At 33.8% G+C, this 16,046-nt stretch overlaps 1 pseudogene across 2 annotated transcripts; it reads right to left on the reverse strand.

Moving 5' to 3' along the window:
* Positions 1-9,315: 9,315 nt before the first annotated feature.
* LOC145813472 (glycylpeptide N-tetradecanoyltransferase 1 pseudogene) lies at positions 9,316-14,579 on the reverse strand (annotated as a pseudogene). 2 transcript variants are annotated; one of them, XR_014356573.1, is made up of 2 exons: positions 11,845-14,579; positions 9,316-10,909 (listed from the first exon to the last, which is right to left on the reverse strand). The product of XR_014356573.1 is annotated as a glycylpeptide N-tetradecanoyltransferase 1 pseudogene, transcript variant X1 (transcript). The 2 variants fall into 2 exon arrangements; XR_014356574.1 differs by having other exon boundaries at positions 9,316-10,912; positions 11,845-12,034.
* Between the last annotated feature and the right edge of the window lie 1,467 nt (positions 14,580-16,046).

The raw sequence follows: 16,046 nt of genomic DNA on the forward strand, positions 1-16,046 counted from the left end.
AAAGGAAAGGAAAATGCACATCCCATGGTATGATTTCTCAACAATTTTTAAAAGTTTCTTTTTTGAATATTATATAGAATTTTTTTAGGAATTGTATAGTGTCATATACTTTTTTTTATGTACATTTTTCAAAAGTTTCTTTTTCAAATATTTATTCAATTCTTTTTATTGAACATGAAATGTTTTTCTGAAGCATGTTGAAGTAAGCATTTGTACAACATGCTAATGCATTTGTATGAAAATTAATTTAAATTTTTAATATGTTTGTCTATTTGTATAAACACATGTTGCATTTACAACATAGCATAATAAAAATATAATAGAAGAAAATGAAAAAGGAAAAGAAGAAGAAGGAACAAATATGTGATGAAAAGGAAACTACATAATATAATTTTTTTACTTTTTATTTTTCGTATAAGTTCTTAAGGAAAGAAGAAAAAGACAAAAATGCATTTTAATATAACAGAAACAACAAGAATAGCGAAAAGGAAAGTAGAAAACATTACACGGTAATAATCACATTTTACGTATCCAATGATCTAATATTTACATTTTCAACGTACATTTTGTAAAGAGATGGGTAGTGTCTTTAAACCAATAAGTGCGTACATAGTGAGTTTGCAGTTTTGTGTGCTTAATGTGTTTTCAAATTATTTTCCCCTCCCTTTTTAAATTTCATCAATACATGCATTGGTTCTTATATGACTAACAACTTAACCGAGTGAAGAGGAAAAGTTAGTTAAAAGGAAGAAAAAATACATGATGAAAGGGAAGCAAGTTAGTTAACCGTCACATTTTATGCACCTTCTTATATAATATTCTCATTTTAGGCACACAATGATAATGTGTTATCAAAAGCTGCATTGGCCCAACGTGCACGGCGAGAACGTGAAAAAAATCAAAAGCCATGTTCTGCAGACTAATTGGGACTAGGGGTGTGCATAATACCGCCGAAACCGCCAAAACCGCACCGAACCGCACCACCAAGGCAAATTCGTTATTATTTGTCAATCGAACCGTCGGTTTTTGATAAGAAAAATGGCAAATTTTAGTGACACTTTTATCAATCCGCCGGTTTCTATTTTTCTTCTAAACCGCACCGACCCGCACCGCTATTAAATCATGTTTTATAAGATTCTAAAAATTCTTTTTTACTTAAGTTTGCTTGTTGTTCTATACCTTAGAATATAGTATTACATTACTGCTCGAGGGGAATTTTATGTATTGTATTTGATCATTGTAACTTCCACAGATGCTTGTAATGAACTGATGGCATAGTCGTTGATATTATCATGTTGTTGCTACACTTGCTGCATCAGAAGAAAGTTTCGCAAGATGCTTAACATCACGGTATCTCTCGTTTTTTTTTACTCTTTGATTTAAGTTTTGTAATTTGAATTATATTTTTTATAAACCGCCAATCCGCCCGAACCGCCAAGGCAAATCCGCCATTATTTGCCAACCGAACCGCCGGTTTTAGATAAGAAAAATGGCAAATTCTAGTGACACTTTTATCAATCCGTCACCCGCCATACGGTTTCTATTTTTCTTTCAAACCGCACCGACCCGCACCGCGCACACCCCTAATTGGGACCATGCCTGTGATGAGAACGAGAAAGAGAAAGATCGAAGGAATGTATTAACCCAAGACAACCTTCTTTAACACCAAATTGGTAAACAACTGTGTTTAATTCTTGAAATATATACTCTTACTATTACCACTTTATTATATAGATTTTAATTTGTTCACAATCCATTTATGTAGGCCTCCTCCTACAACCCCATCTAGAAATGTTGGTGTGGTCATCCATGATGAGCACGACCTTAACATTGTCTATGTTCGTGCGGTAAGTACAAAATCAAGTCAAACATTGTAGTATTTTATTTATATAAGATTATATAAGATTTTTTTTAATCTTTTGAATATTTTATTTATATTTGTTAGGCAAAAAAAAAAAAAAAAAGGTCAACCCAATGTCTAAAGGAAAAGAAAACATGGCTCCTTTTGGCAAGAGAATGGCAAATGCATGTCAAGTGGTATATATTCTTTTTTAAAAATATGATGCAAAACTAATCAAAATTTCAAATAGTTAAAAGATATGAGTGTATAAAATGAATTTATTGTTTTATGTTGTTTTTGTAGAATGATTGTAATAATATGTTTTCCTGTAACTTGCTATTATTTGTATGTGTTTTTCAAATTTATTTATTTTTATTTTGCATAGATACATGTGCATTTATAATGTACCATCCATAAGTTGCTACTTATATAAAGAGAATAGGAAAAAAGAAACGAAGGAATAAAAAATATATATATAAAGAAAGGAGAAACTAAATAAGATAGGTTTTTAATTCTTATTTAACATATAAAATAGAAAACAAAGAAAGGGAAATGGAAGAAATAAGAAGATAGAAAACAAAGAAAGGGAAAGGAAAGAAATAAGAAAGAAAGTAATAAAGATAACACTATTAAAGATATAAAACAAATAAAATAGAAAACAAAATTAAGAGAAATGGAAGAAATAAGAAGATAGTTTCATTTTAAGTACAAAATATTCACATATTTTGCTTCAATGATAAAATATGTTCATTTTAGGCACAAAATGATAATGTAATATCAAAAGCTGCGTTGGCCCAACATGCACGGCGAGAGCGTGAAAAAATTGAAAAGTCATACTTTGAATTTCGATGCTTGCAACGAGAACAAGAGGGATTAGAAGAATGTGTTCAACTAAGACAACGCTCTTTAACACCAATTCGTCGCAACCGCACTTGCTTGGAGTGGGAAACAACAACTGAAGATTCTCATTCAGCACAAAAACGAACAATGGTTACCCATCATTCTATATGTTCGTTTTCTATGCCAAGCACATCTTTAGCTTCACAAAGGAATCGGTAAACTACTGTATCTAATCTTGAAATACATACTTTTACTCATACCGTTTTGTTTTACAGAATTTTATTTATACACAAATATTCGTAGGTTTACTCCTATAAATCAATTTCTTTAACAAGATCTATGTATTGATGATGAATTAGAAGATATGCCTACGAGTATATCAATTGACGCCCGGGCACACAGATTTTTGCCGCCATTATCTTGGCAAGATGGATGTATTATGTCCTTATTGTTCAGCCTTACATTGGATGGATGAAAAATTGACAAAATCATCTATGAAGCGTCCCTTATTTGGAACTTGCTATTTGGAAGGAAAGATTAGGCTACCTTTACTTATTACACCCCCTCCACCACTTCAGGCATTGTATGATGGAAATAATGATCAATCAAAATCCTTTCGAAGTTATACTCGAGTGTACAATACAGCCAATGCTTTTAGGAGTCTTGGTGCTACATTGGATCCTAGAGTACTCAATGGAAAGGGCCCTACATCATTCACAATTCATGGGAAATTGCGACATCGAACAGGATCACTATAACCACAACCAGGGCAAGATGCGAGTTATGCTCAGCTGTATATCTATGACCCTTATTCAACTTTAAAAATTCGTAATCGTAGAAATCCTAACTTGAGAAAGGATGTTCTCAAAACTATTCAGGATAGTTTGTTGCAAGTCAATGCATTTGTAGATAAATATCACCAGGCTCATGCCATTTTACATCAATTAGACTCGGCATGACACAATCTACTTGCTCATCTTCATTACAATTCAACAACTGATCGACGTCGGCATAACCTACCAACTACATATGAGATTACAATTGTAATACCAGGTGATGGAACAAAGGTAAATGGAATGAGAGATATTATCTTATACTTCCAAGGAAATAATGAGTTGATGCAAATTAATGAATGTCACCCAGCATACTTGCCATTACATTATGTTCTATTATTTCCATATGGTGAGCTTGGATGGGAACCTGAGTTGAAATTGTGGAACGTTCAGTATGATTGACCTTCAACTGATCGACTTACTCAAATGGATTTTTATAGTTATCGTTTGTTTGAACGACCCACAGAGTATTCAACAATTTTGAGAGGTGGGAAACTATTTCAAGAGTTTTTAGTAGATGCTTGGGTTGTAACTGAGCAAAATCGATTGACATACTACAAGCTTAATCAAGGGAAACTTCGGGTTGAGCTTTACCAAGAGTTATCAGATATGGATCCAGATTATGTGCGACCTGGTCAAATTGGTCAAAGGTTTGTTTTGCCATCTTCATTTACTGGTAGTCCTAGACATATGTTTGAAATCTTTCAAGATTCAATAGCTATCACACGATACAACCAACAACCAGATATTTTTCTTATCATGACTACAAATCCCAATTGCCCAGAAATTACTTCAGCATTATTACCATATCAAAAACCTATTGATCATCCTGATTTAATTGCCCTTGTTTTTGAGTTGAAGAGAAAATATTTGATGAAGGAGATAGAAACAAATAAAGTGTTTGGAAATAAAGTTGCACATATTTTTACAATTGAATTTCAAAAACGAGGCCTCCCTCATATGCATGCACTTTTATTTCTCAAGGGTCCGGACAAAATTCGAACATGTGCTCAAGTAGACAAATTGGTCTGTGCAAAATTTCCAAACCCAAAAGATGATCCTATGCCTTTTGAAACTATCAAATGTTGTATGGTACATGGACCATGTAGTGCTCGAAATCTGCAAGCACCATGTATGGAAAATGGTAGATGCAATAAAAGATACCCTTGAGCTTTTACAGAAACAACAACTATGGATCAAGATGGATATCCTATCTATCGTCGTCATAATAATGGTCAAGTACATATTGTGAGAGGGTAAGAAGTTGATAACAGGGATGTCATACCATACAATGCATATCTTTCAAAACTTTTCAACTGTCATATAAATGTGGAAGTTTGTGCCGAAATGAGATGTGTCAAGTATATACATAAGTACATTTATAAGGGTTATGATCGTACAACGATGGTGTTAGGAATGATAAATGAGATTCAATAATATCTCGATGCAAGGTATATTGGACCTCCAAAAACTGTTTGGCGAATATTTGGTCATCCTTTGCATGTAGAGATGTCAACAGTTATACGATTGGTACTTCATTTACCTAGAATGCATCGCGTTGTTTTTAACCCAGAAGAGTCATTAGAAACGATTCAATCTAGAGCTGGTCAACAAATGTCAACTCTTACTGGCTTCTTTGCATATTATGTTGCCAGTGAAGATGAATGTCCATTCACTTATCAAGAATTTCCACAACATTTTGTTTGGCTCAAGTCAGAAAAGAGATGGAAATCAAAAGAAAGAGGATATGCAATTGGTAGAATATACTTTGCTAGCCCTAATTGTGGTGAAAGATTTTATCTGCGTTTGTTACTAACCATTGTCAAAGGACCAAAGTCATTTCAGTCTTTATGCACGGTCGATAATGTTGTGCATGATGCATTTAAATTAGCATGTGTTGCAAGGGGGCTTTTAGAAGATAATGAATAATGGATACAATGCTTGAAAGTTGTTGCAGTTATAAAAACTGGATATCAGTTAAAGAGATTGTTTAGTATTATTCTCACCCAGTACTCTCCACTAAATCCATGTGCATTATGGAATCAATTTTCAACGCATATATGTGATGATCTTGCACATAAGATTTGTACATTGTTTGTCATTTCTAAACCAACTAAGGCTCAAATTAAAGATTATGGTCGCCATCTTTTGAATCAAATGTTGCATGAATCAAGCAAAAGTTTAATTGACTTATCACCCATGCCACAACCTACTGCAAATTGGAGTGCAGTAGTTAGTAATCGATTGATATTCGAACATCAACAACTGTAGAGTGAGGCACAACATGCAGATCCACAAATTACTATTGATTGTCTCAATAATGGACAATGGAATGCTTATAACATAATCATTTCTTCAGTTTTTCAAAATAAAGGAACTATTTTCTTTCTGAATGGGGGTACTGGAACAGGGAAAACATTTCTGTACAATACGATTGCATTAAAATGTCGCAGCCTTAGGCATATCGTTGTTACTGTGGCTTCATCTGGAATTCCATCATTGTTACTGGTAAAAGGTCGCACTGCACATTCAATATTTTCCATTTCGTTAGATGTCTTAGAAAATTCACTTTGTGGGTTTAGCAAACAATTATTACAAGCTGAGTTATTTAGAGAAACAAAACTCATAATTTGGGATGAAGTTCCTATGCAACATAGACATTGTGTTGAGGCGGTTGATCGTACATTAAGAGATATTTGTGATAGTGAAAAGCCATTTGGGGGTATTACTGTTGTTCTTGGTGGAGACTTTCAACAAATCTTACCAGTTATACCCAAAGGAGTTCGTGAGTAAATTGTGAATGCATCATTAAGACACTCTATTATATGGAAGCATATATATTTATATATATATATATATATCTTAACTTTGGATTTGAATATGCGCTTGAATCATGAAGGTCATGATTTGCAAATTTCTTGATGGAGGTAACACTACTTTAACCTTTATTATATAGATTATTTTAAATTAATAAATTGTGTTTACACTCTTATTTTTTTATTGATTTCACTTTTTTTTAGATTAGGACCAATCCTCAAGAAATTGTTAACGTTCCATCAACAATACAAAAATGTCAAGATTTGAATGAATTACTCTCTACAGTTTATCCACAATTGAATATGATAGATAAGTCAACCCCAACATTTTTAACTGAACGCACAATTCTGTCTGCGCGTAACGATGATGTCAGTGACATTAATACTATTGCGTTGAATATCTTTCCAGAGAGATTATATACTTATCTTGCAGTAGATAAAATGTCTGAAGATAATGAAATTAATCCTACTATTACAAATAAATATCCTAATGAATATTTAAATTCATTGGATCCTCCTGGGCTGCCAACTTTTTAGTTAGAGTTGAAAGTAAGTTGTCTTATAATATTGTTGAGAAACATTGCACCGAAAGATGGACTATGTAATGGTACAATATTGACGGTTACTAGGTGCGGCACTCGCATAATTGAGGCTCAAATTTTAAATGGAGAAAAGTTTGGCAATTCGGCATTCATACCAAGGATATCTTTGACACTACCTTATTCAGAAATGCCTTTCCAAATGACAAGACGTCAATTTCTAACCCGATTAGCATATGCCTTGACCATTAATAAATCTCAAGGACGATTTGTGAAATTTGTTGGGGTTGATTTGCGTATACCAGTGTTTAGCCATAGGCAATTATATGTGACATTGTCTAGATGTACGTCCTTTGATCATATAGGTATCCTCCTCCCTAAAGATAGTTTGGGTTCTACTACAAATATTGTTTATCTTGAAGTGTTGTTATAGTATTCTATGTACATTAAATGACGTTTTATTAGAAGGTAACCATGTAGATTTATTTCTATTGATTATATAACTTTTTATAAAACTTCAAATTTAATAATAATTTGAAATTTTGACTTTTGTAGGATTGGACCGAAAAATTTATAGAGCTTAAAAGGAGAAATACAACTAGCTTGCTTTGATGGGGATCTAATAAGGTAATTTCAATCTCAAAATATTTTGACATGTATATTTCCAACAAATGTACTAATCTATATTTTTTGTTTCCACAAATTACCAGATTGTTATGCATATTCCTCATTGGGGATACATATAAGTTGATACAAAGACTTTTTGGAAAGTAACGAGGAGGAAGTCTGGGCAAACACATATTTAAAGATATGTTATTGACACATCTTTTGTAAAACATACATATTTTGAAAAGCTTTAATCCACTTTTTGTAAAGTTTTAACCTACTCTTTTGGTTTATGACAATAAAACTTTAATTTCTGTTTTTGGTTTAGTATTTAGACTTTTTTTTACTACCTTTTATATTTTGATATGCAATATAACTTTAAATCTTATATATTTGTTTCTTAATTTGCATTAAGATTAGGAAAAATTGTTATTTTATTTGAGTTTTATAAAACGTGTAATACATGCAAAATTATTATAAGTTCTTTAAAAAGAAAAATATTTTAATATATTTTTTCAATATCTTTATCAAAAAATAACACAAACTTCATAAATTTCAACATAATACATATAAATTATTTACACCGTGCCTTTAGGCACGGGCATACGCTAGTATATATATACTTTGATAGAGCTCGCTTGAGATTGAGATTTCAGTATCATCCAAATTATAATTTAAATTATACAGAAATAAAAATGCTAATTATAATTTGGTTTCAGTATCCAAATTATACAGAATAAAAATGTTAAGTTTCTAAGATCTAACCATCCAAAGAAAAAGGGAACATGTAAATTATGAAATACAAAATACAATCTAATCCTGAAGCACTTGAAATTCACTTCTTTTTTTTTTTTTGAAAATTCACTGGTTGAGTAGACTTGATAAGATTCATCAATCTCTCCATTTCCTTTATGGAAAAAGAGAATGCCACTTGAAACAACATACAATTTTAAGAAAATAAATAATATATATTACTAGTAGATTTACAAATCACATATAGTGCATGAAGTGGTGTGTGATAGAGTGTATATGAGGTCCATCATAAATGTGAGGTTTTCCTGGTTTTGAACTTTTGATCACTCAAACTGTGTTTGAATGGTGAATTTAGGTAAAGACCAACCTAAAAGTACACGAAAAAAAAACAGCAGCAGCAGCAGGATGTGGGCTTGTATAAAAACAATAAAAGAACTGGTTTAGTTTAAATGCATGCTTCTCACTCTCATAAATCCCATTCCTATCAACAGCCCTATAAGACAAATTTGTACTGTTGGGCAAGAACAAGATTAACCAGGGCAATGCAAAGAGAATCCCAGTTTCAAATGCTACTAAAATAATAATAAATAAATAAAACTAGGGTCATCCAAACAAATTTTTAAATTTATTTTTTCATTTCTCAACAACCATATTCCCAAGGTATATCAGCCATGTATGAAAACATATACAATTATGGGCATTGGGCAGTACAAATAAATGCAAGTGAAAACAATATGCTGAGGGGTAAAAAGCATAACAGGAATTCCAATTATGACATATGCTCCTAATAAAAACAAGCATAAAATATTTCTCATAATTTCAACCAGAGCAAAATTAGTCAGTATGAATTCATAACCACAATATGCTGAGGGGCAAGAAGCATAATAACAGAAATTCCAGTTATCAAGACATGTCAGAAGCCATGCTCCAAATAAAATCAAGCATCAAATATTTCTCATAATCTAAACCAGAACAAAAATTAGTCAGCGTGAATTCATAACCATTCTTTCCTAGAGACATCAAGAGCACCTAGACAACAATGGGCAAATAAGAAGTTTAAAGCAGAAGAGAACTGATAACAAAGGGGCTGAAAGAGAAAATTGTTTGATATAACAACCTTCTTGCAGCTCTAAACCACACGACAAGCTTAACACTAGTGAATTGCCAATGAAACTTGGGTAAAGAAAGTTCACAAAATTTATCTTCCACAAAATAAATAAAAACAAGAATCTAATCATGGATTGTCAACGAGTATGAATGGCAATTGTTTCAGCCTTTAAACTAAGACAATCAGCATATTTTACCCAAAATGCATCCGGTAGTGCATGCCAGAACTGAAATTGAGACATCAAACTATAGAAGCACGAGCCCAAGTTCTGATGGTCTCAAAACGTGGTTTACTCGATAGTTATAGAGGTAATAGTGGAGTTTCCCGTCACCAGGTCCAAATTTCAGTTCCTTCAAGAAAGATTCATTCTGCATAACATCCAAAGCATTGAAGACGTCGTAATCGTTCTGCTTGGCTACAATGAGAGCATCATTCATGAGCTGAAGCAATGGAGTCTTTGTAGACACATTATAGTAAGAATAAGCGGCCTTCAAAGTAGTGTAATTCTGGTTTCCAAGGATAGAAGATGGAAGCGTGTAAAAACTGCAAAAATCAGTGATTTCATGAGTCTCAGGGCTTTCAACCAGATAACTATCCACGACATTCTCCCTTGGAAGAAGCCAGTGTTCTACATCATTTTCATCAAAATCAGGAGCAACAAGAAACTGACTCAAGTAATTCCTAAGCAGACGTGTAACTGCAGGTACATCGTGGGACTCCATCTTCCTAAACCCCGGGGTAGCAGTGGAATCTGGCAACTTATACAGCTTTATTGTTCGACTCATCGTCATCCTTGCACCAAGCCTAGAAAATCCAACATCAATAAGCTTCTTTGGATTTAACGATCTATGCCAATATTGGCAAGTTGATATCGGTGTTGGAAGAACCACACCAGCAGTATAAGCTGCTTGCCACATATTCTCCAAATGAACCCTTCTAGTCACCTCTTTTATCATGACAGGAGCAAGCCGTTTTGATCTGAGTTTCTTATGAACACACAGGAAATTGATCTCTGCCATGTAAACAACAGTATCACGGACCCTGATTCTTGCAGGAACTCCAGTAATAAAAGCAACCAACTTCTTTGAGCTTTTGACTCGAACTCCAATGTGCCAATTCTTGAAAAAACCAGGAGGGCGAAGAGCCCATCTAAGGAATCCCATTGAATAGTTAAACCTGAACATGTTCTCATCATCCTCAACATAGTTGTTGGTCAGTAGGGCATAAACCTCGTTGCACGTCTCTTCAGAGTCCATGTCACAAGTTATCCATTCATAGAGACTGGGAAGATTATAAGGTTCTTGTTTGACTTCAGTCAAGGGTGTTGGAGGTTCAATTGGTCCTTCGGGCAAACTTGTGTCACCCAAATCCTTGAACTGCCCAACAGGTTGGGTTTCCCAAAACTTGTGCCTCTTTGCAAGAGAGAGCGACTCTTGAACCTTCCGTGCTAGCGAATCAATCGAAACACCACTCTCAGAAGGTAAATTCCCATCAGGATTATGGGTTTGGCTTTCAGCCGGTGAATTAGAAGTTGAATTGTTGTCTACCATTTCAAATTATTTTGATACAATAGCCTGCTAGACAATAAAATTTATAATTCACTTGAACTGAAATTAGACAGAAAAAAAAAAATTATATATTTCCACATCCTTAATATGCATCGACAATAATTCAATTCTAGTAAACTCCTATCCGGACACAAACTGTAGGCATCTCCAATCCTTGACTCCAACCTATATCAAATTTAACTATGGGTAAAAATACAGAAGACAGCCTCAACACCTTGACCCAAATTTATTCCAAATTAAGTTTTGCTCAAATTTTTACCACAAATCAAGAGAGACTCAAATGTTTATTACTCAGACATTTCAAGTTTATTTTGTTGCTCTCAAATTTACAACTCTGACATTAGTGAAGTTTCTACTCAAATTTATGCTTAAATCTAAGTTTGTCATTGGAGTCATTCATATTAAATAAACCTTTTTCTCAAAATTTTGCTCAACAACTTAACCCAAAATTTTAACCAAATCAAGGAGACTCAAATGTTTATTACTCAGAATTTTCAAGTTTATTTTGTGGTTCTCAAATTTAAAACTCTGTGGTTAGTGAAATTTTTACTCAAATTTATGCTTCAATCTAAGTTTATCATTGTAGTCATTCATATGAAATAAAGCTTTTGCTCAAATTTGACATTAAAATTTTGAGCAAGGGCTGGATAAGGATCTGAATCTCATGTATTTCTCTCTTTGAAACCAGAAATAAAATAACCCCCATTCAATTGTGCCTAATACTATCGTTTAGCTAAGTTGAGGACCAGTTATGTATCGTTCCAAAACCAAATCAAATAATCATCAACATAATAAAAAGGCTTCAAAATTTTCTTTCTGTTTTCTCGGCAACCAAACGGTGAGTGAACAATACACAAATCGAATAAATATATTTTTGAGATCTAAACAAAACGGGCGTATAACTTTTTGAAGATTGAAACTTGAAAAGAAGAAAAATTTACCTGCGATTGCGTATCTCGAAGTTTGGAGATCTAGGGGCTTTGGAGAGAAGACGACACAGATCGGAGAAGAGAATAAGTGTTTTTTTACGTTTGAGAGAGAGAAAGCGACGGGGGCATTGGAAAATACGAAGCTGATGATGATGGAATTAATTGGAAATAACGAAACAACGTGGGGGAAAAAAAAATTTACATCCACACAAATTTTTTTTTTTTTTCGAATAAATAAAGAAAAAATTATTTATAAGTCCTATTAAGAAGACTTATGCTACGTATGCTTCTACTAAAAAAATTTATATTCCCATAAGGCTTATAGAAAGTTTGTTGACACATTTACCATCAATATTAGTTGTTAATATTATAAATAATAGTAAAACCATATATAGGAAATTGAATGTTACCATAAATCATATCTATATAAACGTAACGTGACATTTACATATACGTAACGTGACACCTATATAAACGTAACGTGACACTTATGATCTATAGTAACATGCAATTTCCTATCATAAATCATATCTACATAAACGTAACGTAACATGACGCCTACATAAACGTAACATGACACCTATGATCTATGGTAACATTCAATTCCCTATATAGGGAATTGAATGTTACCATAGATCATATCTACATAAACGTGACACCTACATAAACGTAACATGACACCTATGATCTATGGAAATTGAATGTTGCCATAGATCATATTTATATGAAACGTAACGTGACACTAACATAAATTAGTAACATCTTCACATTCAATTTAATAAAATAAAAACTCATTAAGTTTGCGAAACGTAACGTGACACGTTACGTTACGTTTATGTAGGTGTCACGTTATGTTTATGTAGGTGTCACGTTACGTTACGCTTATATAAGTGTCACGTTACGTTACGTTTATGTAAGTGTCACGTCACGTTACGTTTATGTAGGATCTTGTGGAATACATTCCTATCTAAATAGGACTTGAGACTCTATAAGAAATTACACAAAACTTTGCCTACCATAAGTGTCTGAAAAAAGACTTATAAATAAGTCTCCCATAAATAAATGAAATATTTCGGGCTAAGAGTCATTTTCTAACCGATCAGAAACACATTCGGAAGGATTTAGAAAGAAAAAAAAAAATTGTGAATAAATTATTTTTGTTAAAATTGTATGGGCATATTTGTCATTTAAAATTGAATTGTTTTGCTTAATATTAGGAGAATTCTATTTGCACTTTATTATTTGTCTTAGTACACATCATCACCTCCTTCTTTACTTAGTTCACATCATGCTTATATTAAAAGTTTTGATTTTGTCTCAATACACTTCACCATTTTTCAAATAATATCATTCTCTTCTCTAATAAAATCCTAACCTTAACAAATGTTGGCAACTAGCGGCCACCCTTTTCTCTTCGGTCATTACCCCCTCCATAGCCTCACTCCCCTCCTACTAGTGTCATCAACCACCTTATCATTCCTCCCTAGCCTTGTTGTTATAGCCATTACCAACCCCTTTTCTCTAGCCCAACCAACTTTCTCTAACTCTGTCGTGACTCTCCCAGTTCTGTCGTCCACCTATTTATCATCATCTGTCCCCACTCTCTGCAATTAGTCCCATTCCTCTCGCCCACTTTGACTCCCGCAACCCCTCATCTTATTTTTCTTCTTCTACTACTCGCTCAAACCCTAGATCTCTCTCTCTCTCTCTCTCTCTCTCTCTCTCTCTCTCTCTTGCAAGGGTAGATGGCGGGTAGGTTGTGATGAAGGGTTGCTAGAAGAAGTTGACAGTGGTAGAAGAGTTGGCAATTGCGGGTTGCTGGGTTGCCGTGGACAATGAGAGGTTGTGAAGGGATCACCAGTGGTGATGGTGGTGAGCTAATGGTAATAGTGAAATGGTTGTGAATGAGCGATGTGTGTTGAGAAATAGAGACATTTACTTAAGGAACAAAATTGTAACTTGATTGAGGGATAAAGATGTAACTAAAAAAATTGAATGATGGTTAGTACTGAGAAAATTACTTAGAGTTTAAATAGAATTTTTCTTAATATTAGGAACATGATAAAACGTGTGTTGGAAATTGTAAAAATATTAAAAAGTGTTTTGTCAATAAATTAAAAAAAAAAAAAGGAGAAAAAGAAGTTGTTTCGAAAACTATTCGAATACATTTTCAATATGGCTAAGTTTTCAAATAAAATTTGATTAATTTATTATTTTGATCCACTCAACTCATTTATATATAGTTTTTAATACACTCTAAATATACCTAGCTATGAAAGTTCAAAATTTTAATTTTGTTTTTGTTTTAGATATCCACCATAATTCTAACCATCCAAACCCTAACAACAAACTCACCTCAACCACTATCAACTCCTCCACTTCCAATTGCCACCCTATCTATCTCTCCGCACTCATGTTTTTTTCCCCTCTCCATCTTGCTACCCATATCTCCTCTATACCTTCCTCACTACCTCTATCTTATCCTCTCACAATCCAATCTTGTTACACCATCTCGACAACCCTTGTTCTACTTAACATATTCTCATTTTCCCTCTTTGATGTTCCCTATGTCTCTTCTCTTTTTATTATGTCCCTTTTTCCCTTCACGATACCCACACTCCCTAACATCATCCACGCATTTTCTTCTTCATCTTTAGTCTTCTTTTCTCTCTAATATGTATGTGTGCTTTGAGAAAAGAACGAAGTAAAGAAAAAGGGCAGTAATTAGGGTTGGGCGTAGGGTTATCCGACCAGCGCAAACCGCCCTACCCGATCCGAACCGCACGCGTGTGGGCGGTTTCGCAAACACATTAGGGTAGGGTGTGGTTTGGATTTTATATAAATTTCGGGTTGCAGGCAGGTTGCGGGTTTGAGCTGCACCTGCCTAACCCGCCTGCATTAAATTAATTAAAAAAAAATTTTCTTTCTCTTTCAAATCTAACCGTCCATCTCACCATCTCACTCACCTCATCTATAACAAACAAAACAAAAACCCTAATCGCTGTCTCCCTCACTTTCTCAGTCTCATCTCATCTCTCATCAGTGTCTCTCTCACTCTCTCGTTTCGTTGTTCATCTTCTTCTTCTGCACCGATCACTCTCTCATTGTTCATCTCATCACACTGATCGTTGATTTTTTTTACAACATATATATTTGTTTTGTTTGATCTGAATTTGTTATTAAAATTAAATTAAATCTGAATCTGTTATTAAAATTAAATCTGAATCTGTTAGTAAAATTTAATCTGAAATTGAATCTGTTATTAATCTAAATCTGTAAATCTGAATCTGTTACTAAATCTAAATCTGAATGTAATCTATTTGGAATGTATAAGGGATATTGCTGAACTGTATGGATTTGAGTTATCCTTGGATGGCATTCAAAAATACCGCAAGGGCAATGGATTGCAATCCATAAGCTCAATATGCTTCAAGGCTGCAAGAATCGCTGCAATATTCATTGATGATGGAATTGAGTTTGAAAAAATGCGTGACATTAAATGGCATAGGAATTTTGCACCGATGGTTGGTAGAATATTGAGAATCGAGCATCTGGCTGAGAAGATTCTTGATGAAGTGAGATTCTTTCAATCTTTCCCTCTGGGTAGACATAGTTATACATGTTATATTTATAGAGTATTTAATTATTATGAATGTATCTTTTCCATTGTTAATGCATTTCACTTGGTTAGACTAACTTTTGGTAAAACTAAAATTTTATGCTACGGTTGGCATTAATTAATGCAAAAATAATTTTATAGGTTAAATCTACAAAAAATGTAATGTTCATGATACTACCATTTTCGTCAGAAGATATTGTAATTGGCTTTCTTATTTGATTCGATGTTCATCTGAAAATTTAGTCACCGGCATTAGGTTTCTAGCTATTGCCTTCTTTGCCACTTTCCAAAATGGAAGTGAAGCAGTTGATTAATGATCACATTCTATCCCAAGATTGATGATTGTAACAAATTTTTAGGGAAAAAAAAAAGGTTTAAAAATAAATTTTTGGAAAAAAAGTTCAATCTGCAAACCGCCCACAACCATCCGCACATCCGCGAACCCTATCCGCACAAACCGCAAACCGCATTGCGGGTGGTTGCGGGTTGACTTTTTTCCAAACTGCATAGATGCAGGCGGGTCTAAACCGAACCGCAAACCGTCCCAAACCGAACCGCGGACACCCCTAGCAGTAATGACGAAAAATGTGGGAAA

Source organism: Camellia sinensis, chromosome 15 (genome assembly GCF_055761805.1).
Source record: "Camellia sinensis isolate YWXY chromosome 15, ASM5576180v1, whole genome shotgun sequence".
Taxonomy (NCBI): domain Eukaryota; kingdom Viridiplantae; phylum Streptophyta; class Magnoliopsida; order Ericales; family Theaceae; genus Camellia; species Camellia sinensis.